This window comes from Xyrauchen texanus, chromosome 27 (assembly GCF_025860055.1).
Source record: "Xyrauchen texanus isolate HMW12.3.18 chromosome 27, RBS_HiC_50CHRs, whole genome shotgun sequence".
NCBI lineage: Eukaryota > Metazoa > Chordata > Actinopteri > Cypriniformes > Catostomidae > Xyrauchen > Xyrauchen texanus.
Window position 1 is genome coordinate 33396345 of NC_068302.1, and position 26891 is coordinate 33423235.

General features: G+C 40.2%; 1 pseudogene; it reads right to left on the reverse strand.

Annotated features, from left to right (window-relative positions):
• LOC127620971 (double C2-like domain-containing protein beta) overlaps positions 1-22644 on the reverse strand; it is a 63293-nt pseudogene extending 40649 nt beyond the window's left edge.
• Between the last annotated feature and the right edge of the window lie 4247 nt (positions 22645-26891).

Genomic DNA, 26891 nt, shown 5'->3' on the forward strand with positions numbered 1-26891 from the left:
GAGAGATGAAAAGAGGAATATGATGAGAGAGAGAGAGAGAGAGAGAGAGAGAGAGGAGAGAGTCAGTGAGTGATGACAAGAGAGGAAACATCATTTATCTCTTCTCCCTCAGGTGAAAGGCAGACATCTGCTCACCTACATTGCAGAAGAGAGAACGAGAGGACGTGAGGTTTCCCCCGGCTCACCTCACCTCTGTCTCACACATACACATACACGCACAGCTCATCAACACCCTTTCTGTTTCTTCCTCTAAAATCTGCTCCCCCTATACTCATACAAACTTGTTTAAATATGGGAAAATATCTTTCCCATTTAGCCAAAAAATAAATATACAAGGAACAAAATCGCAATTTGTCTCAAACGTTTTTTTTGACGTGCAGTTTCACTACGAGACGAAAGCTGGCTCAGCAGCACATATATTATGCTGAGCATGACACAATGACCTGCACAGTTTGTCACAAATATGCAAGGAACTTCACTGAAATAATGTCACTGTCATAGGGATAATATATATATATATATTTGTAAATACTTATAAGGTTCCATTTAGTTAACAACATTAGATAACATGAACTAAATATGAACAATACTTATTAAGCATTTATGAATCTTAGATAATGTTATTTTGACCCCTACATCCCCTCAAGAGTTCTCTTACCTCTCTAATATAATATATTGTGGCATCTTTGCCTTTGTAACACTCTTTTAAATAACCGACTTATCTGATTTATTATTTCTCATCATAAAATAATACAATTAATAATATTGCTGTGAATTGCGGTTCACTTTCTATGGCTTTGTATACCAAAAATGTGGTGGTTTCTCCACACAATTATGTAATTGTTATTGCTGTGCTTTCGTTAACAGTAAAGTATCTAATAATGAGGCAGACTGAAGATGGGTTTTGTGTTTAGATGTCATCACGTTTAATTCATAACATGCATGGATTTGAGCAAATGTATAACAAGTAGATGTACATGCACATAAGGTACAATCAGTATTGTTCCAATTGACTTTTGTGCATTACACAGTGATTTTAAACTCTCAGACTGTGTCTACAGTACATAATAATACTGTTAGGCAACTTGTCATTCATGTGAATTGCAATACTTTGTGAAAGTTTATCGAATGTTTTCTACCTCGTTGAGCAAATCAACAACACACACATCACCGCTGCTTATTATATTGATAGTCTCGCTATAAAACACGCTTGTTTTATAGCGAGATCTTTCGTATTGTGATTCCATGATTGTTTACAACTGAACATGTCATGTAGTTTCTTCTTCTCATACCTGTTGGCTAAAGGGCAGACCAACTGAAAGGTGCTTTCCAACAATTAACATACCATGGTAAAATTTCTTCTCTATTAGCGCCACCTTCTGTAAAGGCATGAATGTGTTAACAGCGATCATTCGCCTTGCTTTTAATGTGAAAGGGCCATTCATCAGCGATTTGTTTAGCATTATTGCATCGCCTTTGGTGTGCAAAGGCCTTAAAACCTGTACTCACTTGCACAACACTCACACTTCAATTACCCTCACACACACAACACCCCCAAACTGGGCAATTACCCTCCACCAGCTCGTTCAGCAAATTAGTGTTAAATCAAAGCACCACTCTGGCTGTGAAGAACCCTAAACACAATCTCCCAAACCACAGCCTGTCTCTCTCACTGGCTCTCCTGACAGAGCAAGTCCACGTCATTCATTGCCTGAAGAACATGTTGCTTTTCTGCATATTTCATTCCCCTCTCTTTTATGCTCTCTGCACTGCTGCATTTCAGGCTGGAAGCAGCCAGGCTTGGCTATCCTCTCTCTAGCCTCCTGAGGATGCTTGGCAAATGAGAAACACACTTTAACTGCTACAGACAGGAAAAATACATACAATTAATTAAAATAGTGCCAACAAAGGAAATAGCTGGTGGGATTTGCATGAGGAAAAGCAGTTTAACCTAAAACAACCACAATAGATTTAAGCCTCCATTTTCAGTTTTCTAATGTCATCGTTTTCCAAAGTATGTGGTAATGAAAAGCATTTTCCAAAGTCTGTTTTCGGTAGAGGAAAATGCTGTTCCAGAGTGGATGAGAGGCGTAAAGGTATCAAAATCAATTCATTTTTTAAATGAAAACGTGTAAGTGTTGATTGAAGTGGCCTTAATTTACATAGCAAGGAATTGTCATACAAAGTTTATCATCATCTGCAGTTTAGGACTGCCAAGTTCTCACATTGACTGGAGTAGTAAAGATGCTAGCACAGAAGAAAGAGACAGACAAGACTATCAAGTGCAGGTTAAGTGCAGTAGTAAGTGCAATTAGTGTGGGTTGGTTAAGTTCTCGCTGGAACAGATGTGTTTTCTGCTGGTTCTTGAATGTTGAGAAGGTAACAGCAGATTGTGTGGAGCAGGGGTGTAGCAGTCATTTTAAAAGTGTGGGGACAGAGGGACGGCACAGATGTCAGCAGGTGGCTCGCACAGACCAAAAGATATCATTATGTTATGACTTTACTTGTTGAGGAACATGTCTATTAACTCATCATTAAGTAATTGTTGTAATTAATACATTAATTTGCAGTAATAATGCAGTAATTACACATGCATTAATTCATATTAGTGCACCTGTATTGGGTGGAAGTTCAAATACATCGGCTTAGGCTCATTGTGGTAATTAACACATGCATTAACACTATTAGTTCATAAAATAAGTTGTTAGGGAATCATTCCATGATGACACATTTAATTAATAACAATTCATATATGACTTATATTATATTATTAATATATTAATGTGTTGAGGCACATGACTATTAACTCATTATTAAGTAATTATTATGTAATTAAGTAATTATGAAGTAATTGTTGTAATTAACACATTCATTTTCAGTAATAATGCAGTAATTAAGCATGCATTAATGCATATTAGTGCACCCGTATTGGGTGGAAGTTCAAATATACAACAATCTTTTGTATATTTATCAAAATACAACAATAATAGGCTTAAAATAATTATAATTAGTTTCAATAATGTCCGTACATTTTCATGTACGTATAAAAAAACTTGTCTACATATCTATTCCCTTCAGTAAAAAGTGTTCTAAGAACACAGCAGATCTATAATTTTTCCTACAGTTTGTTGACTACACACCAGCATATAGGTAAAAAACAGGAGCTGATATAAAAAATAGCTTTACATATTTAACACAGCTCTAGTAATCTGCATTAATTGGCAAAAACAACCTATCAAACGATTACCTCACAAACATAATATAAAAAGCATAGCTTATTGGAGACTCATACGCTGATATAAACTCCACTTACAACGTGTGCTTAAAAGAAGGATTGTCCTTTGTATTTTTTCTGCAGTCCATTTTATCTATTGCTGCCAATCTAGAATGATATGCCAAAAAATAACTCTCATTTGAGAGTTCCTTATCTCTAGATGATTAATTTAGACCAACATATTAGCATTGTTGAAAGCAACTTTGTAGAATTGAATGGAACCGCATTGATTAGACTGTCTGACTGATTACGTAAGCCTTGTTTAAACTCATAAAACTCATCCGTGATTGGCTGAATGGTCACTCAATCAGCCCAAAGTAACAAAACACAAAGAATACTCTATACAAATCCACCATTTGGACTCGGTATGAGTTTAGCTTGGAGTGCAGGGGACAAAAATCACCTTTTTAAACAGAGTGGGGGACGTGTTCCCCACGTCCTCCGTGGCTGCTATGCCCCTGGTGTGGAGGTTGGAAGTCCATTCCACCACAGAGAGCAGAGAAAGTGAATGTTCGTAAAATATACTTTGAGCCTCTTTGTGATGGGAACACCAGGTGTCGTTCGTTTATAGACTGCAGAGAGCGAGTTGGAGCATAGACATTAAGAAGAGGGTGTGGTTGTCCTGAAAGCCAACCAATGGAATGCCAGTCATGGTATTACAATTTGCTACCATAATCTAATGCAATGGTTGTTTGTTTGTTTTGTATTTTTTTTTTCTTTTTTTCTGCACATATACCATGATAGTGCCATGGTATTCTTTTTAAATACCTTGTAGTTCCATGTAAATACCATGGTACATACATATGGCAATCATTCAGTACCTTGGCATTACCATCTGACACCACTGTACCATGGTACCGCCACTTAGGATGGTACTCCAAGATTATTCACTCTTTGTGGGTCACAGATTACACAAACTCCAAAAGGTGATGTTTCATTTTTCAATATTAAAAGTGCGCTCAGTAACTTTTGTCTTTGTAACATCTTGGACTTACACTGAAAACTAGCGGCTTGGATGCAGCAACATTTAAAGGGATAGTTCACCCAAAAATGACAATTCTCTCATCAGTTACTCATACTTATTCCAGCCCAGATGTATTTGATTTGCATTCTTCAGCAGAACACATTTGAAGAAAAATAGCTCAGCTCGGTAGGTCCTTATAATGCAAGTGGATGGTAACACGATTTTTGATGCTCCAAAAGGCACAGACAATCAGCATTAACAATATCCATACGACACCAGTGGTTAAATGAATGTCTCATAAAGCGATATGACCAATTTAGTGTAAAAAAGATACACTTATATACTTTTTAACTATAAATAATCACATCCGGTAAGCAGCAGTATGCACGTTCACGAGAGGGCTGAGGTCACATGGTCTTTCCAGCGATGGCATGGCAATGTTCCATTCTTTACAGCAGACCCTCTCTACCTCTGATGGCACTGCCTGGCATTGCCTACATGTGCACCACCACATCTCCTGAGCTCTCTGTCTCTCTGAGGCTTGTTGTTGTGCTGCAGTTGGTCCAGCCTCCTCCATCTCCCTGTACCTCTGGCCAGAGTAATAAATAAATATGGCTGTGCAAAAAAGTGTATCTCCACTTCTCCTCTTAAATCAAAATCTTCTGACATCTTTGTTTAAATTGGCTTCAGTTTGTTTATGGGGTTCTGTCTGTAGTGTTCCTCCTACTCAGTTTTATACAGCGCTGCTCTTGCGGGTGTGTCGTGCACACGTTACTTCTTGCGTGAACATGCCAATGGCAATAAGACACATGAGAGGCTGCATGACCTCAGCCCTCTCGTGAACACGCATACTGCTGCTTCATGAAAGCGATTATTTATAGTTAAAAATAATACATTTATATTTTTCACACCAAAAGCATTTGTATCACTTTTTAAGACATTCATTTAACCACTGGAGTCATATGGATGACATTAATGCTGATTGTCTCTGCTTTTTGGAGCATCAAAAATCATGTTCCCATCCATTTGCATTATAAGGACCTTCTGAGCTGAGATATTTTTCTATTTTTCTTTAAATGTATTCTGCTGAAGAAATGAAGTCATATACATCTAGGATAGTATGAGGGTGAGTAAATGATTAGAGAATTTTCATTTTTGAGTAAACTATCCATTTAAAATCAATGGTTTTCAGTTTCAGATGCCACTGTAGAATATTCACAGTCAGCCATTATTACTTTAATCAGTGAGTGAAAGTGTCAAATAACAGGACCTTTACTGTGATTAAGCGAGTAGTATTTGGCTGGTCATGTGATTCTAACATGGCAGCCCCCATGTGCGAACTCTCCCCATGTAGAATAAAACAGCTTTTATAAGGATACTGATATGACTGGATTCTTCATTTTAATGTGTGGTCATGGTTTCCTACATATATTGCAAAATTACAATTCATGTTTTTAGGAGTTAAACTTTTCTAATGAGGAAAATATTACTAAGTGAACCTTTAAAAAACATTTTCCTATCCAAGCTAAAAAGAAGCAAAAGATATTAGGAAGAATTGTGGAGACTGAAAGCTTCAGTCGCCATTTACTTTTAATTTTATGGATAAAAGATGCAATGAAAGTGAATGGTGACTGAGGCTAACATTCTGCTTAACATATAATTTTGTGAAAAATAAAAGTCATATGAGTTTGGAACAACATGAGAGTGAGTAAATGATGAAAGAGTTATCATTATTAGGTAAGCTGTCCCTTTAAATTCATGGGACAAAAACATGGCACCCTAAACAAAGAAAACTGAGTCAGCTATAAAAACTAATTACTGGTGTATGCTAGCGATCTAGTTTTGCACTTTAAGCATTCATCAAATAAAAAATAAATAAATAAAACTTGAAATACCCCTTCTCACATAGCGTGTCTATGCCTGCAACAGCAAATGGATTCACCTGTCTCTCTCTCTCCCTGTCTTTGCCAAATCAATGCTATCGCATCTTCTTCTAAATATTTAAACCTCATCTTCCACTTCTCTCTTCTTGCCTTTCTCTCTCTCTCTCTCCCTCCCTCCATCTGGCCCAGGGCAGTGAGATTCCCCGAGCAGCAGCTTGGGAGAGTGTGTGTGACTCAGATATCTCATTCTCCATGCTGTGTTATGATGACACACACTCACACACTCGACTAAGAAGGGGCCACTCTCTAGTCTAGAACCACAATCTCTCCCTCTTACTCTGTCTCATATTTTTCTTCTGCTTCCTGCACTTTTTATGGGATTCTGATAGATGTCTCTGTGTGAGAAGAAGTGCATTAGGAGATTGCATGCGGAGAAATGCGAAAACATGTGATGTATGTAAAAGGACAAAAGGAGAGTTTGGTAATCAGGTATTTTTTTCATCTGGAGGATTCCGATATTAAAGGGATAGTTCACCTAAAAATAAATCCTGTCATCATTTACTCACCCTCATGTTGTTCCAAAATCAATACAACTTTCTTTTTTATGTGGAGCGCAAAAGGAGATGTTTAGCAGAATGTTAGCCTCAGTCACCATTCAATTTAATTGCATATTTATTCCATAAAGTGAAAGTGAATGATGACTGAGGCTGTCATTCTCTCTAACATCTCCTTCCGAGCTCCATGGAAGAATAAAAAAACATTAAGCAGGTTTGGAACAACATGAGGGTGAATAAATGATGACAGATTTTCCATTTTTGATTAGAACTACCCCTTTAAGAAGGACTTGGGACAAATATGCCACCAAAAGTCACAAAAATGCCCCATATATTTAAATGTGAGGGGTATAAAAAATACAAGTTGAGGTGAAGTAAATAACAACAAAATTTTAATTTTTGGGGAACTAACACTTAAAGTATGTAAGATGAAAATGTTATCAAATCCTTTTCACAACTTTTTACAACATACAGTAGTTTTGCTAGCAGGATCATTAATTCAACTGAAGTATATGACATAAATGGTGTTGCACGGCCAAATACGTGTATGTGTGTGGCATCTGTCTGACGGTGGGCATACGATGTACACTTCCATCACCTCTGGCTCACACACTTTTTAAAAGACCGGAGGTGTCTATAACCCTCGCAGCCAATATTTACCAGGCTGGCACGTGGGAGCGTACACAAGACATGACATTTCACAGTTTCTCTCTCTCTGTCCCTGCCTCTTGTATATACACGCTCCTCTGTTGACGTGAGTCGTGTAACAATCCGCACTGTTTCCATGACAACCACCTGCTACTGTCCCCCCTAATCTGTATCTCTCCCTTTCCATCCCTCCCACCCTTCCAGCAATCAAAGCTGTGTTGGTATTCCAAGGTCAAATAGGGCCATGTGGCAACAGAGAGAGAGATATTGGCAGAGATTTGGATGAAAGAGAAAGACTGTAAGAGGACAATGAAAAGTAAAAACCACTGGAGACCGGACAGGACAAGACACTTCTGGTGTCTCAAACATCACAGGTCTTCCTGTCTCTGCATGCCCTGCTTTAAACAGATTAGTTGCTGTGCCTTCATTACATGCAGTGAAAATAAAGGAAATTAAATAGAGTAGCTTAGTTCTTATTGAATACTGTTCAGTGTATATTGTGTTCAGCTTACTATTTATAAAAAATTATCAATTGGAACAGTAGGCATTGTTATATGATATTTAAATAAAGATAAATATTTCAACCAGTAGTATGCTACATTGTCATATGACTTCGTCAACTTGGACATAAAAAGGGTTAATTTGCATTGCTAATTTGTTTTAAAGGGATAGTTTACCCAAAGATGAAAATTCTCTCATCATTTATGAACCTCTATGACTTTCTTTCTTCCATGGAACACAACAATGAGAAGTTAGGCAGGATAACAGGCTCAGTCACCATTCACTTTCATTGTGTGATAAAAGGTGCAATGAAAGTTAATGTGACTAAGGGGCTGTTCACACATTTTTTGTCCATCTATGCTTTGTATGTAAACATGTGCTAGACAGATGTCTTTGGCCATAGTGATGCGTCCAGCAGTTTTTTTTTCAGCGTCTTATGCAGGAGCACTACTTATTTTAGACAGTGTGTCAGTTATAAAATAACGTCATCCTATAAAAATATATTGAGACACCTGCTCTATTTGTTGCACTGCATCTATGCATGTGTATTACGTGAAATGCATATGTTGATGTGTTGATGTGTGTGTGTGTGTGTCAGGCAATCTTTAGCAGATGGTGCTGATGGGGCAGCGAGAGTCAAATCATTCTGTTAGTATGGTTGCGTGTTGTTTGTGAGAAGGTTGTAATGACCTTGCTTGCTCCAGGCAGGAGGTGAAGTTTCACATATGGATCAGCCAGTCCATTGGAGTCCATGGCCTTTAGTCCCTGTGGGCACAAACAAACAATCAAAAGCACATAGATGCCATGTCACATGCGATGTACACACATGTCTTGATGGGGTGATAGGTTGATAGATCATATATCCTTTAAGGCACATACACACTTAAGGGTTCATTATTACCATCTGGACTGGTGGCAGATTCTCATAGGCTGACACAAGTGACATTACAGTCAAAGCTGTTTAAGTTTTACATCACTGTTTTTGCTCAAGGAAGAACATGGAATACAATTTTGTAATTTCTATATTATTTTACATGTTAAAGCACGTGATTTATTAAAAGTACCCATAAAATTTGGTTTGAGACGGACGTTTTTTTTTCCTGAAATAACATTTTTTAGCCTTAATTTTACAGTACATCACAACCCTGGCAAAAAAAAGTGGTTTGAGTTTGGCTCAACTAGGAAGATGCTGTAACTACATCAATATACAGGCAAACACCATATTTATCCATTGACAACCATTCAAAAGTACCGGTAGTCAAGTATTGTGATTAAATAGGGCCATTAAACAGAGGTAATTTTGATTTTGATGTTTTATTTACTGGTGAAATTCAAGATGAAATCAATGCCATATATCAATATTTACGGAGTAATCCATTATTTTGTAGAGCGGGCTCACAATATTCAGTTTTCATCTATGATTTTGGAGCCAAACTACTTTTTTGATTATTTTATTTTCACAGAGATTGGGTCTGTTACTAAAATTTGTTGACTTCAGCACCCCTTGTTGTATTACTTGTCAATAGCTATGTTTCCATCCATGTTGCAAATTTAATTTATGCAATAAACCATGATATCGCAAAAACATTGTGCGAATAACGCTGCGTTTCAAAAGAACAAAATCGTCACTTCCAGAAGTGAGCACACAGATAAAACACTGTAAAGAACTTTGTCTCATGTCTGGGAGCGACAGCGTTCCAGACAGTCCTGGGAGCAATATGTGTGTGTGTTTTTCCTTCCTTTGCCGTACGGATCTATAATCTTTTTTAAAAAATGTCATTAAACCTGCTCTTTGGCAAAGTTAAACTTAAAATTCAACTTATTTGATCTGCAAACTTTTTAGAGGCTTTGGATTTTCTATCTTTATTTCAGGATGACCAGAGCAACATTTCAGATGTGATGACTGGTCCTCTGGTTAGTTCAGTTATTCAGTCACATTACTTTTTTATGTGCATCTTGTATTTCTAATAAATTCAATAGGAGTTTATTTGGTTAATGCGTTTCCATCATAGTTTATGCACATTTTTGTTAATGTGCAATAAAAAATGCATCCACCTCAAGCAAGTGTATATGTTTTTTATGTGCATTTTGGAGATTTTTTTTGCATCTTGGTTTTTCCAGACAGCAGTTTTTATGTGATATCCCAAAATGTGCATAAAAATACTTGGATGGAAACCCAGCTAATCGTGTGAGTCTAATCATTTAAAATCTTAATAGTTGACCTTATTTAGATTTTATAAGGCGATCGGATTGCTAGCTTTTTCTAAGTAAACATACTCATTCGGCTCAAGTAAAGTTAACTTAATTATTTATGTACAATTAACTTCATGGTTACTGTTGTAACCTCCATTCCCCGAGGGAAGGAACAAGACATTTGTAACGCTTGAGCAACGAGGCAGATGAGGAGCTGCGGATCCAAATGCAGTTTAGATTTTATTAAATAAACAAACAAGTAAACACAAAGGAACAACCCTCAATGGGGAAATAAAACATAAAACTGAAAACGATGAAAACAAACAGAGAACTCGGGCAGGGAACACGTACCAGGCTAACAACAAACAACGATAGACACCGATTGAACAAACAGACAGGGTTTAAATACACTGACAAGGGAAGACAGGAACCAATGAACAACAGAACTCAAAACAAGATAACAAGGTGAATAAACAGAAACCAATGGTAGACTAATGAGGACAGGTGAAAACAATGACAGAGAACACGAAAGCTAACAAGGAGACTATGGAACTAAAGGGACAAAAGTGAAAACTAAGGAGTTACAAAAGTGACAAAAATGATAAACAAAGGGCAACGGTGAAACAAGACAAGGTAATACATAACAAAATTGTGTTGAATGATGTAACACAAGGGGACTTCCTGGGATGCCAAATGTACCTCTGAACCTGAGAAAAGGCCAATGTCCAGTTGGCAGACAGAATTTGCATGCCCCGCCCCGGACATACGGGTATAAAAGGAAGCAGGGCAACGAGTGCCAGTCAGAATTTTGCACTGAGGAGCCAAAAATAAGGTACGGCCATTTACAGTGGTAGGTCTAGTGCTGTGGCAGGAGGGAAACAACGTCTCGTTCCTTCCCTCGGGGGAACGGAGCTTACAACAGTAACCATGACGTTCCCCTTCTGTCACTCACTCGACGTTGTGTCGAATGAAGTGACACAAGGGGTCTTCCTGGGATGCCAAATGTACCTCTGAACCTGAGAAAAGGCCAATGTCAAGTTGGCAGACAGAATTTGCATTCCCCGCCCCGGACATACGGGTATAAAGGGAAGCGGGGCAGCGAGTGCCATTCAGGATTTTGCACTGAGGAGCCGAAAATAAGGTATGGCCGTTTACAGTGGTAGGTCTAGTGCTGTGGCAGAAGGGACACAAAGTCTCGTTCCTTCACTCAGGGAACGGAGGTTACAACAGTAACCATGACATTCCCCTTCTGTCATTCACTCAATGTTGTGTCGAATGAAGTGACACAAGGGATCCCATCTAAAAACGGCACGCACTGATCGTGTTACGTGAACTGTCGAGACAGGTGCAAGCAGGCTACTGCGTGCTAGAGGCAACTGTGTCGGCTGCACGTAGCCCTCCCCAACGCCCCCAAAGAGATGTCACATAAAGACCTTAGGTTCCCCGCACCCCTGAGGGGGGGGAACAGGTGCTACATGACTAGCATGGAACAAGCCCGGCAGCCGCAGCCTTTTCTCTCACTATGTCTCTCACATAGGATGTGAAGCGGCTGGGGCAATCTTAACGCTATGAAACCTATGTTGACCTGAAGCCCTAGACGCTATGTTGACCTGAAGCCCTAGACGGCTGAGGTGCCTGAGCACCTGGTCCCTGTGAGCGCACAGTAACTCTCGAGAGTGATCCAGGATGAGCCAGTCATCAAGGCAGTTGAATATGTGGATACCCACTTCCCTCAGCAGGGCAAGAGCTGCCTCTGCGATCTTCATGAAGACGCGAGGGGACAGGGACAGGCAGAAGGGGAGGACCTTGTACTGATACGCCTGGCCGTCGAACGCGAACCATAAGAAGGGTCAGTGTCGAGGCAGATGGAGACGTGGAAGTACACGTCGTTCAGGTCTACCGCCGCAACCAATCTAGTTGTCGAACGCAGGTAAGAATCTGTTTCTGCGTGAGCATTTTGAACAGGAGTCTGTGTAAGGACCGGTTGAGAAATCGCAGGTCCAAGATTGGTCGCATCCCGGGGCGTTTTTTTTTTTGGGTACAATGAAGTAAGGGCTGTAGAAACCCTTCTCCATCTCGGCTAGAGGGACGGGCTCTATCGCATCCTTGAGGAGCAGGGTCGTGATCTCTGCTCGTAAGGTGCTGGCTTTCTTGAAGTGGAGCGAACACTGCTGATACCAGGCGGGAGCCAGGCGAACTGAATCACGTAGCCAAGTCGAATGGTCCTGGCCAGCCAGCGCGATGGATTGGAATCCAAACTCTGTGCATGTGGCACTAACGGGAAGATCGCTTTTGACGTACCGGGTGGGGCTTCGCGGCTGGGGGAAGCAGGTAATAGCGCGTCGGGAGGCAGAAGAGTGTCTCGAGGCTTGGGTACTGAGAAAAGACTCAAAGCACTTACCTTGCTCCGCGCACCCAGCAGGGGGCGGGTTAGAGACTGAGGAAGAGGTCCTAGAGAGGCATCTTCGGAACTCGTCAGTGCTGGCCTGCTGGGGCTGAGCAGTCACGGGGCCGGAGGCGAGGGAACTGCGTCCGGAGAGCCGGGACTGTAGAGTTTGAGAATGGCGCGCACCGGCTGGATGACCCAGGGGTTGAGGACATCGCTCTTTATTGAGAATATGGGTGCCGCTGCCTGAAGGAGGTGCCCTGCCCTCCTTCAGTGGTCTTGGTACCACCTGCGGAGCAAACGTCTGACTCCCTGGATCGCCCGTCTCAGGATCGCTTCGGAGCTTTCCTGGTCCTGGAAGGGGTCCTGGAGACGGGGGGCATACACCACCTGCGAGGTGCTCGACGCTGGGGCTGAGAGCTGTGCCCGGTTTGAGGTGGAGCTACCCATTGTTTAGCCACAGGAGAACGCCCTCGGCGAGCAGGCGGGGCACGCTGGTTTGGTGGCGCCACGGCAACATGTGCCATCTGCTTCTTCACCGCCGAAAACTGCTGGGCAAAGTCGTCGATGGTGTCGCCAAAGAGGCCAAGCTGGGAGACAGGGGCGTTGAGAAAGCGTGCCTTGTCAACGCCGTGCATCTTGACCATGTTCAGCCAGAGGTGATGCTCCTGGACCACTGGGGTGGCCATCGCCCGCACGAGCGCCTGCGCTGTAACCTTCGTGGCTCTGAGAGCGAGGTCAGTGGCAGAGCGCAGTTCCTGCAGCACATCGGGGTCGGAACTACCCAAGTGCCATGGCTTGGTGAACGTGCAGGAGAGCCATGGCATGCAGGGCGGAGGCAGCCTGTCCGGTGGCGCTGTAGACTTTCGAGGGCAGTTTAGAGATACATCTGCTTTAATAAGTAGGGCTTACATGGCGGCACACAATCAGTGTTGGTTTCCCGCCGTCTCTGACGCTTCGGGCCACATCAATTTCCAGCGAACGCACACCGTGCCATTCGTGTAAAAAAAAAAAAAAAAAAATATAAAAAAACAGCAAGCATCAGTTGTGGTCACAAGAACCGTATCGATTAAATCCTGCCGGTCTCTTGCTTCAGGAAGTCGGGAACAGTGCTCGAAAAACACCCGAGACCAGCCTCGAGAGGCTGATTCCCTTAGTTGAAGCTTCGGGAAAGAGGTCCTACCGAGGTGGTAGAACCTCGGAGGGCTGTCCCCCCCCCCCACCCACGTCATTCTACAGGCTCTGGTGGGGAGTACCGGGCGGTCACGCCAGGTGGTGGGGTTCTCGGGACACAATTGGATCGCAACCGCTCTGTTCACCTGAGGGATCTCCGTGTACCCATGGGCCGCCCCGCCATCCAGGGTAGTGAGAGCGGACGAGCGGAGGGGGCGGTTCCTGGCAGTAAAAGGTGCCCTCCATGACCGCGTCAGCTCGTCATGCACTTCCGGGAAGAACGAAACCAACTATGAGCGGCTTCCTGACCCGAGGAATCGATCGAGTAGCCGTGGGGGGGGGGTATTCCAGTCCTGCCTTGCACTCACGGCGGCCCGGGAAAGCATAGCGGACATCTGCGCGTCAGCCTCAGACTGGGCCAGCAGACCCGAAGATGGCAGCCCAGTTGAGTCATCAGCCTCAGACGCCGCTGTGACGCTCTCCGATGCAGCGCCGAGGTCGTCATCCAATTCCGGGGGCTCAAGGGAGAATGCGGAGAATTTGGAGGCGAGCCAAATTCATCCTGAGCTCGGACGGAAGCAAGCAAGCTTGCCGGGGGGCCCAAGCACGAGAGGCAGCTTTTATGACCATCAGAAGTGGAGAGAAATTAACTGCATCCAGGAACTACACAGAGGCGGAAAGACATCTTTAAAAAGATGCATCCTGAAAAGGACATTCAACGCCTGCTGTGTATTGCTCTTTTATGAGTGGGAATTCAAACTCTTTTAGAAGAAATAAACTTTTTTTAGGAGGAGAAACACTATAACGCTGTCGAAGCGTCCAGGGGCGTAGAATGCACAGCGTGCAGAGAGAGAGAGAACGCCAGCTGGAAACGCGCCATAGATCCAACAGCAGTGCTTATCGCCAGTAGAGGTGAGTGGAACAGTGGTGAACTCAGCTTGCTGTTGCACAACCGTTCGGCTCCGAAGAAAAATTCGGACTGGCACTCACTGCCCCGCTTCCCTTTATACCCGTATGTCCAGGGCGGGGCATGCAAATTCTGTCTGCCAACTTGACATTGGCCTTTTCTCTGGTTCAGAGGTATGTTTGGCATCCCAGGAAGACCCCTTGTGTCACTTCATTCGAAACAACATCGAGTGAGTCATTGTTTTTAATTCAATTTTTTTTATTGAGTTATAGAACCTCTTTATAAGGGAAATTATGTCTTGACTCTATAGGTTAGTTATTTGGTACATTGGACTCTCCTCAGTACTTCTTAGTGCACATACAGTAAATCTGCACTTTTGTAAAGCACAATGAGTAGAGCAGAATGACCTATAATTAACAGGCTACAAGTTCATCAGAGGTAGCATCACCCTATTGGTGACTTCACACAAATCAAAACTATCATCCAGCTACAACAAAACAACAACAATAGTAATAAGAATTTAAGTTAAATAAATTTTTTAAATAACATTTATTATATTTCTACACAAGTACACTTGTACTGACCAAACATTCATAATTTGTTGAGTTAGTAGCTTGGTTTTTTACTAATTTGTAATGGTTGAAAACCAAATCTGGGACACATGGTCTAACAAAACAAAGGTCTGAAGTACATATATAAATATAGTATATATAAAACAGTAGAAACAGCTTGAAATAGACTAGTGCATAGTGTATACCGTAAGTACACAGCTCACAATACATAAGTGCATAGTGTAAGTGCACAGTGTGTGTGTTTGTGTGTGTGCAAACCTACTTTAGCCTTGTGGATGGTGCAGTGTAAGCAGTTATTTTCTTGGTCAAACAGCAAATTAAACTCCAAAGTTCCCAGGTAAGCTGCAAGAAACAAAAAATAATGTACACATTTAAAAAAAAACAAAACAAAAAGGCTAAATAAAAACAAAACAAATAAACTAGGAATCAGTCTTGCCTGTTAAGACCTAATCAGGGCTCAGCACATACATAGGGGCTTGTAGTGTTTATGCACCATTACAGAGACTAATGAAGTATTTAGCACTCGGATAGCGTACCTCAACACACACACACACACACACACACACACACACACACACACACACACACACACACACACACCCCAATCCAGCAAAAACAACACAAAGCAATCAATACGGAACAGTATAAGGAGCAAGTCCAGGCCAATGGGAAGTACTCACGCCTCATTGGCTGCTCACTGGTGAATAAAATCAGTCACAAAAATAAAAAATAAAAATCAGAACAGAATTACAGTGGATTCATAGATGTGGGGAGTTATGTAGTAGATAAGCATGTTCTTACGTAAAGAAAAAAGGTGACAGGGTAGCAAAGGGGCAGTCTGGTGTTAACAGTCTTGGTTGGTAATGTAAAAGGTTGAAGGCGCAAAGCCCACAAGGCCTGATTCATGTTCTGTCACTGGTGTGTCCTTAAAAAAGCACTAAGCTCCAGGTATTTCCTGAGGGATTGCCATTGTAATAAATTAAGTAGCTATTTAAATGTCAGTTAGTTTGAATAAAAGCATCCACAAAATTATTACTTGGAGCAAACAATAAAGGTAGGGGATAGAAAATAAGAAAAACACATACATTTATCCAGGGCATCATTAACCTATTTTTTTGAGGAGGCACTGGTGGTAGTATCGGTTCACTCACATCAGCTAGATAAAATATTATCAGAGACGAAAAACACTTTAAAAACGTAGTAGTTCCTTAAAAAGTAGTGATAGCCTAGGAACTTTGTTTAGCTTGTATGGAGACCTGGGTTAAAATCTCAACATGCTTATATATACATTCACTGAGCACTTTATTAGGAACACATGTACACCTACTTATTCATGTGATTATCTAATCAATTAATCATGTGGCATGATTGTTGGTACCATATGGACTGGTCTGAGCATTTCTGTAACTGCTGATCTCCTGGGATTTTCATGCACAACAGTCTCTAGAGTTTAATCAGAATGGTGCCAAAAACTAAAACATCCAGTGAGCAGCATTTTCATTCCCATTGGAAGAAATTCTGCACACTACCATAAAAAAAACCCAATGTACCACAATTAAATTTTTTTTCTTCTTTTAATAATAAACCTCATTAAATCTTGTAATAATTATGCTCAGAATAAAAAAATAAATGTCAATGGAATAAGAAAAGAAACTTACTAGTAATTCAAGATATATATTCTTTAAAAACAACTTATTATCTTACACAATTTTGCTTTCAGTAAATGTATCAAGTATATTTATTCTATTTATTCAAATATATATTTTTAAATGGAAGTTGCATTCAAAATCCACTTGGCTCAAAAATCTGAGGGGACAGAAATGGGCATGACGCTTCAGTGTGTAACCCACCCAAAGGGATGCCAAAAGCACAACTGGCAAGAGAAACTCACTGTCATCGTCATCAGAGTCGACAAACTCTCTGTTCTCCTCTTGCACTCTCTCCCTCTTGCAGTCTTTCTCTTCATCCCTGTCTCCGTCCTTGTCTTTGTCCTTTAGAACCTGTTTAATCCGGGGTGGAGGGGCGTGATGGGGAAATCATGGAAGCGAGGGAAGAAGTCAGAGATCTGTGGGATGGGGAGGATGGGTCCGGGACACACATTGATGGCAAAGTGCTCCTGCATGGAGATCTTCACTGGCGAGGGAGGGGGAGGCACAGCGGGGCTGGGGGGGCCCGCTGCGGAGGGAGGGGTGGACGGGGAGGGGAAAGAGGAGGAGGATGGAGGCAGGAGGAGATGGGAGGACGGGTTATTGGGGGGAAAGTGGGAGTGAGGCGGAGGTGCTTTGGAGACGCTCATCGGGACCACTGGAAATGACTGTGGGGGGACAGAGAGAGAGTTCTTTAGAAATATTGCCATATTAAGTGGTGCTTGCTAGCATCACCAAAGTTACTTAGAGCATATGTATTAAACTTTGGTGTGTAACTTGTCCCACACTGTTTGTGTTATAGACATGACCTCAAACTGCGTGGCATTTTGAGAGGTGTGCTACAGAGCACAACAGTTTTGTTCCGTAAGTAAAAATCCCATTAATTTTCCCCATAGGGAAATTGATTATTAACAGTAATTCATAAAACATTAAATACAAACCTATTGTGAGCTCATAGGTTGTTGATAAATGGTAAATGCTTTTGAACTAAACTACCCATGATCCTGAGGGCATAAATAAAACAATCAGAGAACCATGGCAAACAGAGAGCGCCGAAAGTATACATATTGAACTTATTAAAGTATATAAAGGACCCTTTTCAAATGTTTGCGAAGCAGAAGTCATCATAGTTGTCTAAACTTGAATGGTGGTGAGTGGGAGACCATAGCAAATTGAACTTTTGCTTACTTGTTTGCACCAACAGCAAAATAAAAAAATAAATGATTATGCTTTCACAGCTTTGCAAAAAAAGATAAAAATATACAGCACTAGATAACAGCAGAAAGAAGAGAGAATCAGGCCAATTTTTCTGTCACTCCCTAACCAGCTGTGTTAGAAGCCTCATCGCAGCTACTGTAGTTGATCTTTTTTTTATTTATTCCAAGGTAATATAATACAAAGTACAATGTTATAAATGTACACTAAATATTTTTAAAATTAGAAATATAAAAAAGTTTGCTACGTTTTCATTGTTAAAGAAGGCGGAAATGCATCATAACAGTGTGAAAAGGGTTAATAGAAAGAATACAAATCTGTGAAAAGGGTTTAATAGAAAGATCTAAGTTTGCAACAATGTATTGCATTTTAGCTAGTTATATGTCATTTAAAAAATACTGTAGCTACATATCATCACATAGCTACATCAAATAGCTACATGTCATCAGGCATTTAATAGCCAGCTAGGCTGTGCCTGGGGTCCTATAGGTTGCCATTGAAACACTTTGCACTTTGACACCTGAGAGGAAAATTATGAGCAATGGTCTGAGCTTTGTTTTGGATTTAAATGGATTCGGATGGAATAAACATCAACCAAGTACCTTTTAAATGGAAATGACAATAATTACAAGGCATATGTCGAGCTGTAATGTAGCTAAAAGTTAACATAAGTGTCTGAACATATTTTAGTGTAACCTGGACTCCCTGTAGCTGCAGTACAGATGATTACAGGCAGAAACAGGATCTAGCGTGCAGGATGGGAATGCATTGCATTATGTCATTGTTCTCCAACTTGAAGTGCTTTTGAACTTGTCACTGAACTGTGTTCTTGAAGTAGCGAACAGCATCCACCTCAGATGTCCACACAAAGTTGTGTGATCATGTTGAAATTACTAACTAGTGTCAACAGGTGCCTTTTTAATGATTTTGCATATCACTAGTATCTCTGTTATATCTGAAGGCCAATTTACATATATTGGAGGATACTGTAGCAGAATCTGTGGCATCTTGATCACATTTGACCCACACTTGAGCACATTTGCGCAACTTCACTCTTTCAGTGCACAGCTATCGGTCCCCACAAACCGCTGGCAATTTACGAAACATAGGATGGGAGGGGAAGAGTCATTAAAATTCATGAGTAAGTGCATTTTCAGACCTGCAGCTCATTTGTTTTGTTCCGTTTGTTTTGTTAAAATTTTTACAATGTTGCATTTTTCCTCTTGGTTTGGTTCGCTTTCTCAAGGCAGCATTTCAAAATGGACCAAAATTCTGTCAATAAAATTAATGTAAGCAAAAATGTCACCTTGTTTGTCAGAATGTTTGCATGCTGTTCCGGGATTTAGCGAATCCATTGATATACTGGGTAAAATTACCTGTAAATAATTGTCAACTGTAACACATTTTTGAGTGTTGTTCATGTCATGCTTATGCAAAACGTCACTGCATGGTACAGAATGCACGTTCCAGTCAGAGGTTGCGCTGTGAATGCGCTTTATCCGACACATGATTGATATGCAATGTAAAATTTGCACCATGGTTATTTTTTGGTCGTCCTGCCTGTGTTCAGCTGCTATCTGAGAAAAGCAATCGTCCTAAAATTATAAAACAGCTCCTATTTTAAACATGCAACTATATCTAATATAGTCACCAAAAGGCTATATATGCATTTTGATGATGAATTATATTGAAGTGCTGACCTACAGATGTCTTCTCCAAAGATCCATCAGGCATGCTCATGGTTTTTATTGGGATATTGTTTGGTTCGTTGGTCCATGGGTCGACTTGTATTCTCACCACAAGTGAACTGCTCCAGGGTGCGTTTGCAATCGGGCTGAGACCACTTCATCTAACTGGTCTCAGACCAATTGTTTTGGTAAAGATCCGAGTGCGGTCTTCCATTGCCAACCTACGCTTCGGAAATCCACCACCCTGTGTATTTCCTACAGGCACATTTTGTAAATCAAGTAGAAATATTCGACTTCAGGCTGACAGTGTCGACTACATTAGTTCTAGTTGTCTCAACTAGTCTATGCAACCCTTATGATGCAATATGAATGATGCAGCCGAGTTGCTGTCCCTACACTCCCAAACTTATATTTGTGTACTGTATACTCCGATCAGCCACAACATTAAAACCACCTGCCTAATATTGTGTAGGTCCCCCTCGTGCTGCAAAACAGCGCCAACCCACATCTCAGAATAGCATTCTGAGATTATATTCTTCTCACCACAATTGTAAAGAGTGGTTATATGAGTTAATGTAGACTCGTCTATTCGAACCAGTCTGGCCATTTTCTTTTGATGTTTCTCATCAACAAGGCATTTCCATCTGCAGAACTGCTGCTCAATGGATGTTTTTTGTTTTTGGCATCATTCTGAGTAAACTCTAGAGACTGTTGTGTATGAAAATCCCATGTGATCAGCAGGTACAGAAATACTCAAACCAGCCCGTCTGGCACCGACAATCATGCCACGGTCCAAATTACTGAGATCAACATTTTTCCCCATTCTGATGGTTGATATGAACATTAACTGAAGCTGCTGACCCATATCTGCATGATTTTATGCACTGCACTGCTGCCACACTATTGGCCGATTAGTTAATCGCATGGATGATTGTTGTTGCCAGATGGGCTGGTTTAAGTATTTCTGTAACTGCTGATCTCCTGGGATTTTTGGTGCCAAATGGTGCCAAAACAAAAATTCCAACGAGCAGCAATTCTGTGGACTGAAATGCCTTGTTGGTGAGAGAGGTCAACAGAGAATTGCCAAATGGTAACTCAGATATCCACTCTGTACAATTGCGGTGAGAAGAATAGCATCTCAGAATGCTATTCTGAGATGCGAGCTGGTGCTGTTTTGGTGGCACAAGGGGGTCTACACATTATTTGGCAGGTGGTTTTAATGTTTTGGCGGTGTATATCTGAATATTGTGTCATTCACAATGCTTCATGGGATACTAGTTAATGCTATTATGAAAAAGGTTAACTACACAGTCTTGTACCTTTGTCTTTTTGTCCGATTTTCAAATATTATTGTAATCAAAGTGTGTAAAGTTTTGATTTACCTCCGAACTGGTTGGTTTGGTTCATGGTTAGGAACTCTTTTATGAAGTACTTCATGAAATTCATTTGGAAAACAAATAATCGAAAAAACACTTGGAGGTGGGCTCTTTTGACTTCCAATAGGTAAACACACTAGCAACTGCACAGCATTCTTGGCAAGAGTTTTGCAGAGGCAAGCACCACTCACATTTTCTTCAAAAAATCTACTCATTCAAAATATAGACTGACCAAGTTTCACCATGTCATTCCATAAAACGGACAAAAGTTTTTTTTTTGTCATGCTGTTTTTTTGTCCCCAGCAAAAGTAAAATTACTTGTTTGATCTGACACATGTGAAATGGAAGAATCTGAAACAGTCCCTGATCCAGACAGGTAAAGATGTGTGATAGACGCTCTGTCATTAATATCTTTATTTACTAGTAATGCAGCTGTTTTGATTATAACACATCCCTATGGACACAGATATACTGTCTAAATCCTCTCTTGTGTTTCTATTACTGTCTCACACATTCGTTTTCAGCCTTGCCTTTTTTAGTTCTTTTCATGTAGTTTGTAAGATGACCTACACAACCTTACAAGCAAAACTAAAGAAAAAATAGAATAAGTGAGATCAAATGAAATTATTATGAGCAACATTAAATTGGTTTGTTTTGTATGATTATTAGCAATCCCACACTTATGAATATTATAATAGTTATTACTATAGTTTAATATATTAAACTCACTCTTACATTACACAGTGACATTCACAAATGCTTGATATTTTACTTTACTTATTGGATAAAAAATTAAGTGTTGCGTTGAGGCAGCTTACATCACAACAACACGTCACTATCACCAGTACTATTTGTGCTTTCCACACACATAGAGAAGACATCGATATTTTATGTGTGACAAGGTTACTCTAATGCGTTCATACACACAGATGCACCGTCAGGCTAGTAAGATACAAAACTGTCACTGTCTCTCTCTCTCTCTCTCTCTCTCTCACACACACACACACACACACACACACACACACACACACACACACACACACAAACACACTCACACGTTGGTGTGGCTATCCTTATGAGGGCTCTCGATAGACATACTAATTTTGTACTGTATGAACTATAGATTCTATCCCCTAAACCTAACCCTCACTTTCTGCATTTTTACATTTAAAAAAAAATAATAGTTTAGCATGTTTTTTTTAAGCGATTTTAATTATGGGGACACAGAAATGTCCTCATAAATCATATTTATAGCATACTAGACTTGCAATTACCAGTTTTTAACCTAAAAGAAATTCCTCGTAAACCACCCATTCCCGCTCACACACTCTTAAATAGGTGTACATGAAAGTGATTGCGAACATACACACATTCTCACACATATACACATGCATATGTCCACACACACACACTAACAGGTGGTCAAGCTGATACACAAAACTACATTTGAGTGGACAATAAGGTAAAAGCACTTAAACACTCAAGACCCATATCCACACATAGGAATAAACATACTCACCCAATGACAGTCTTCATCTGGTCCAGCACTCCATCTTGTCTTCCCTCATGGTCTCTCTCACACACACTGAAACAAACCACTGCCGCTTTGTATCAATATATCCTCTCTTGTTCTCTGCCCCTCTCTCACTCACACTCTCCCTCCCTCTGTTTCACTACTCTCTCTCTCTCTTCCCCGTTCCCTCTCTGCCTCGCTTGTGACGTTTTCTTTAAATTCTTCGTGCTTCGTGCACTGCGCTCACTGATCTGTCACTCCTATATATATATATATATATATACAGAGAGAGCACGGGGGGGCACATTGGGGGTTATGAGACAGAGAATAAGCAAATGAGTAAAACAGAATAAAGGAAGAATGAACGGCAGAAAATGTCTTAAACCAGACTAAGCTGATTTGCTGACCTCCTAATATGGTCAGGCTGGCCTGTTTACTGCATTATCAGCCATTTAGGCTTGGAAACCAGCTAAACCAGCTGAGCACCAGCGTGGCCAATCTGGCGTGACCAGCTTAAACCTTCTAAGACTAGCAAGCCAGTTTAAGCTGGTTTAAGATGCAACCACCCAGAACACATATGGAACCATCTAGCAACCACCTAGAACAATCACATACTGTAGATTTCAGCCAAATATCTGTTCAAACTCTTCCAAGAATTTAAACTACACAAGACTTCAAATCTCTTCAAAAAAGGCTTTTTTTCATCCTTTAGACAAGACTTTGTCAAGCCAACATTCTAAATTTGTCTTGATAAACTTTACTTTGCTAGCTTTCATTTTAAATCCATTTAATTATTAATCATAAACCCAACGCAAATAGGTTTGTGTCAATTTAAAGTCCTGTTAAATTTGTCTTATTGTCCCATGAAAACATTCTTGAGTTGTCGAAGTGATCAGTCTGTGTAATTGTCTCATTGTGTAATCACCTAATTGTGCTTCTCTGTTACATATTTCCACCAAGAAGAAAAATAATCTTGTATCCAGTTAAAAAAAAAAAAGAGAAGAAAAACATTTAGTCAGGAAAAAATATTTTATACCCCTCTGAACACAAAAACCTCAGTCATCAAAGCTATACTGCAGCTCTGGCTATAGAAACAATGGATATGAAGAAAAAAAAAGCATCATGGGAACGTGTACGTGACCACTTTTGCACTGAGATATGCTAGAGAAGTACTCACATTTTACTGTTCTGCCTGCTCAGGATTTCTGTCAGAAAAATGTGTGCTATGAAAATCATTCCATTCCATTTACTTGCCCTTATTTGTTACAAACTGTATTACTTTTTGTGGAACACAAAAGGAGATATTAGAATGTCCAAGCTGCTCTTTTCTGTATATCCAAAGTGGATGGTGACTTATACTGCCATGAGCCAAAATAGACAAAAAGCATCATAAAAGTAGTCCATATGACCTGTGCGCTATTCTACAAGTTTTGAAGCCATTCAATAGCTTTGTGTGAAGAACAGTCACAAATGCATACTTTTATGAGGCTTTTTGTCCTTTTTTGAAGCTTGACAGTATAAATCAATATAGACCTTTGTTGTATGGAGAAAAAACAGTTGGGACATTCTGCTAAATATCTTCTTTTATGTTCTACACAAATATGTTTTATGTCATACTGTTATGGATTGGAATGTCACGAGGGTGAGTTAATGATGACATCATTTTTAGGGTGAAATATTCCTTTAGGTTGTTTCCAATTGGTCTTATTTCTTTGACGTTCGGCTTATGAAATGTCTTCACACAAACAACAAAAATAAAAAAACAGAATGAACTCTACCTGACATTTTACAATGACTTGGGCAAACAAAAACCTTTACAGACATGTTGGAGGATTTTAGGAGTTGCTTTGGGTATCTTGTTAAATGTTTTTTCACTGAACAGTTCTGACACTAGCACTCAAATGTGCTTTTCTTCTTTCAACCTTATTACAGATAAGGCTAGCATGAGTCTCTTGTGAAGATGGAAAGAGTGAATATTAAAGGGATAGTTCACCCAAAAATTCTCTGATCATTTACTCACCCTCATGCCATCCAAGATGTGTATGACTTTCATTCCTCTGCTGAACACAAAGACAGATTTTTAGAGGAATATTTCAGTTTGTAGATCCTCACAATACAAGTGAACATGTAACAAAATGTAAATCTCCAAAAGTACATAAAGGCAGCATAAAAGTAATCCATACGACTTCAGTGGTTAAATACATATCTTCAGAAGCAATATGATTATTGTGGGTGAGAAATATATCAATATTTAAGTCCTTTTTTTTTTTACAATCAATCTCCACTTTCACATTCACATTTTTTTTTTTGGCGATTCACATTCTTCATGTTTATTGCCACTTACTGGGCAGGAAGGAGAATGTATATTATATTATATTGATATTGTGATCTGTTTCTCACCCACACCTATCATATCACTTCTGAAGATATAGATTTAACTACTGAAGATTTAACTACTGGATATTTTATGCTGCCTTTATGTGCTTTTTGGAGCTTAAAATATTTGGTACCCATTCACTTGCATTGTATGGACCTACAGAGCTGAGATATACTTCTAAAAATCTTTGTTTATGTTCTGCAGAAGAGAGAAAGTCAAACACATCTGGGATGGCATGAGGGTAAGTAAATCATGAAACAATTTTAATTTTTGGGTGAACTATCCCTTTAAAAGTCCCAGATGTGATATATCTTGGCTCTGTTTGGTTTGCAGTCTTGCTGAGGTGCAAAAACTTTGCCAGGTTCTGTGAAACCCCTTAAGATATCATGATAAATTCACAGACGAGGAAGGGGAGGGAACGATGATGCTAGCAGCTGTGCCAAAAATGGAAAAACACTGGTTACCTCACAAAGAGTTGAAAGCACTGAGTGATATCCAAAGCCTTCTGTTTTGAATTTTAAAGCAAGCACCAATTTGTACACTGCTACTATCAAATTAGCAACATGTCTGAAAAATAATTAGCAATTAGCAAAACTCTTTGTGCTGCTTTTGAGCTGAAGGTCAACTCATAACATGAAGGTGAACCGACACAATTTCAGTGTAACTGCGCATTGGGCTGTGTCCAGAGTCATGAAGCTGGACCTGTAACATGTCGCCGACTTTAGAACATTAATCTGTATAAAAGATTGGAAAAGGATGAAATCCAGTCCCTGAAATCCCGAGCATATAATTAATACTTTAGAATGACTCATACCACAAATTCCCACTCCGAATTGATGAATGCATACATAAATACAAAATAATAGAGTGTGTTAATAATGCATTACACATGAAAATCTATTTTTGCTGTCTGACATAAGAAAAGGCATGCATGAAGATGGATCCTCTAAAAGAAAGGTATTGTTGGTTGTTTAAATCTGTTTGCAATTTATATTCAGTGCATAAGCATTCACAAAATTGGTTAAAGACGGTAGGAATATGTGGATGCTAGATCCACACACACACAAAGACAGAGATGGCTCTCTTTACCCTTGCTCTCCACTCTTTCTTAAAGGTAGAAATCACTGCCTGATACACCAGTACAAATAACCTGTCATCCTCCATTACAAACGCAATGGCCAACCTTGTCTACGCATTAGCATGGGACAGAAAGTATTCACCTTGATTTACATGCACAGTCTGAGATGTGTTCGTTCACAGATGTATTTATCCCTGTTCTCCTGGTACAACAGATGGATGTTCTTCAGTTGCCCTTGCACAAATGTATGTCTATACCCTGATGAATATAGACTTGCCAACTCTCTTCTCAGCAACTGAAGACAATGAATGATTACATGTTTTTTATTTTGTAAGACAAATAATTTACAATTTTGCTCATAAGTTTACATACACATGTAGAATCTGATCACACACAGTATATATATACACTCACCTAAAAGATTATTAGGAACACCATACTAATACTGTGTTTGACCCCCTTTCGCCTTCAGAACTGCCTTAATTCTACGTGGCATTGATTCAACAAGGTGCTGAAAGCATTCTTTAGAAATGTTGGCCCATATTGATAGGATAGCATCTTGCAGTTGATGGAGACTTGTTGGATGCACATCCAGGGCACGAAGCTCCCATTCCACCACATCCCAAAGATGCTCTATTGGGTTGAGATCTGGTGACTGTGGGGGCCATTTTAGTACAGTGAACTCATTGTCATGTTCAAGAAACCAATTTGAAATGATTCGAGCTTTGTGACATGGTGCATTATTCTGCTGGAAGTAGCCATCAGAGGATGGGTACATGGTGGCCATAAAGGGATGGACACGGTCAGAAACAATGCTCAGGTAGGCCGTGGCATTTAAACGATGCCCAATTGGCACTAAGGGGCCTAAAGTGTGCCAAAAAAACATCCCCCACACCATTACACCACCACCAGCCTGCACAGTGGTAACAAGGCATGATGGATC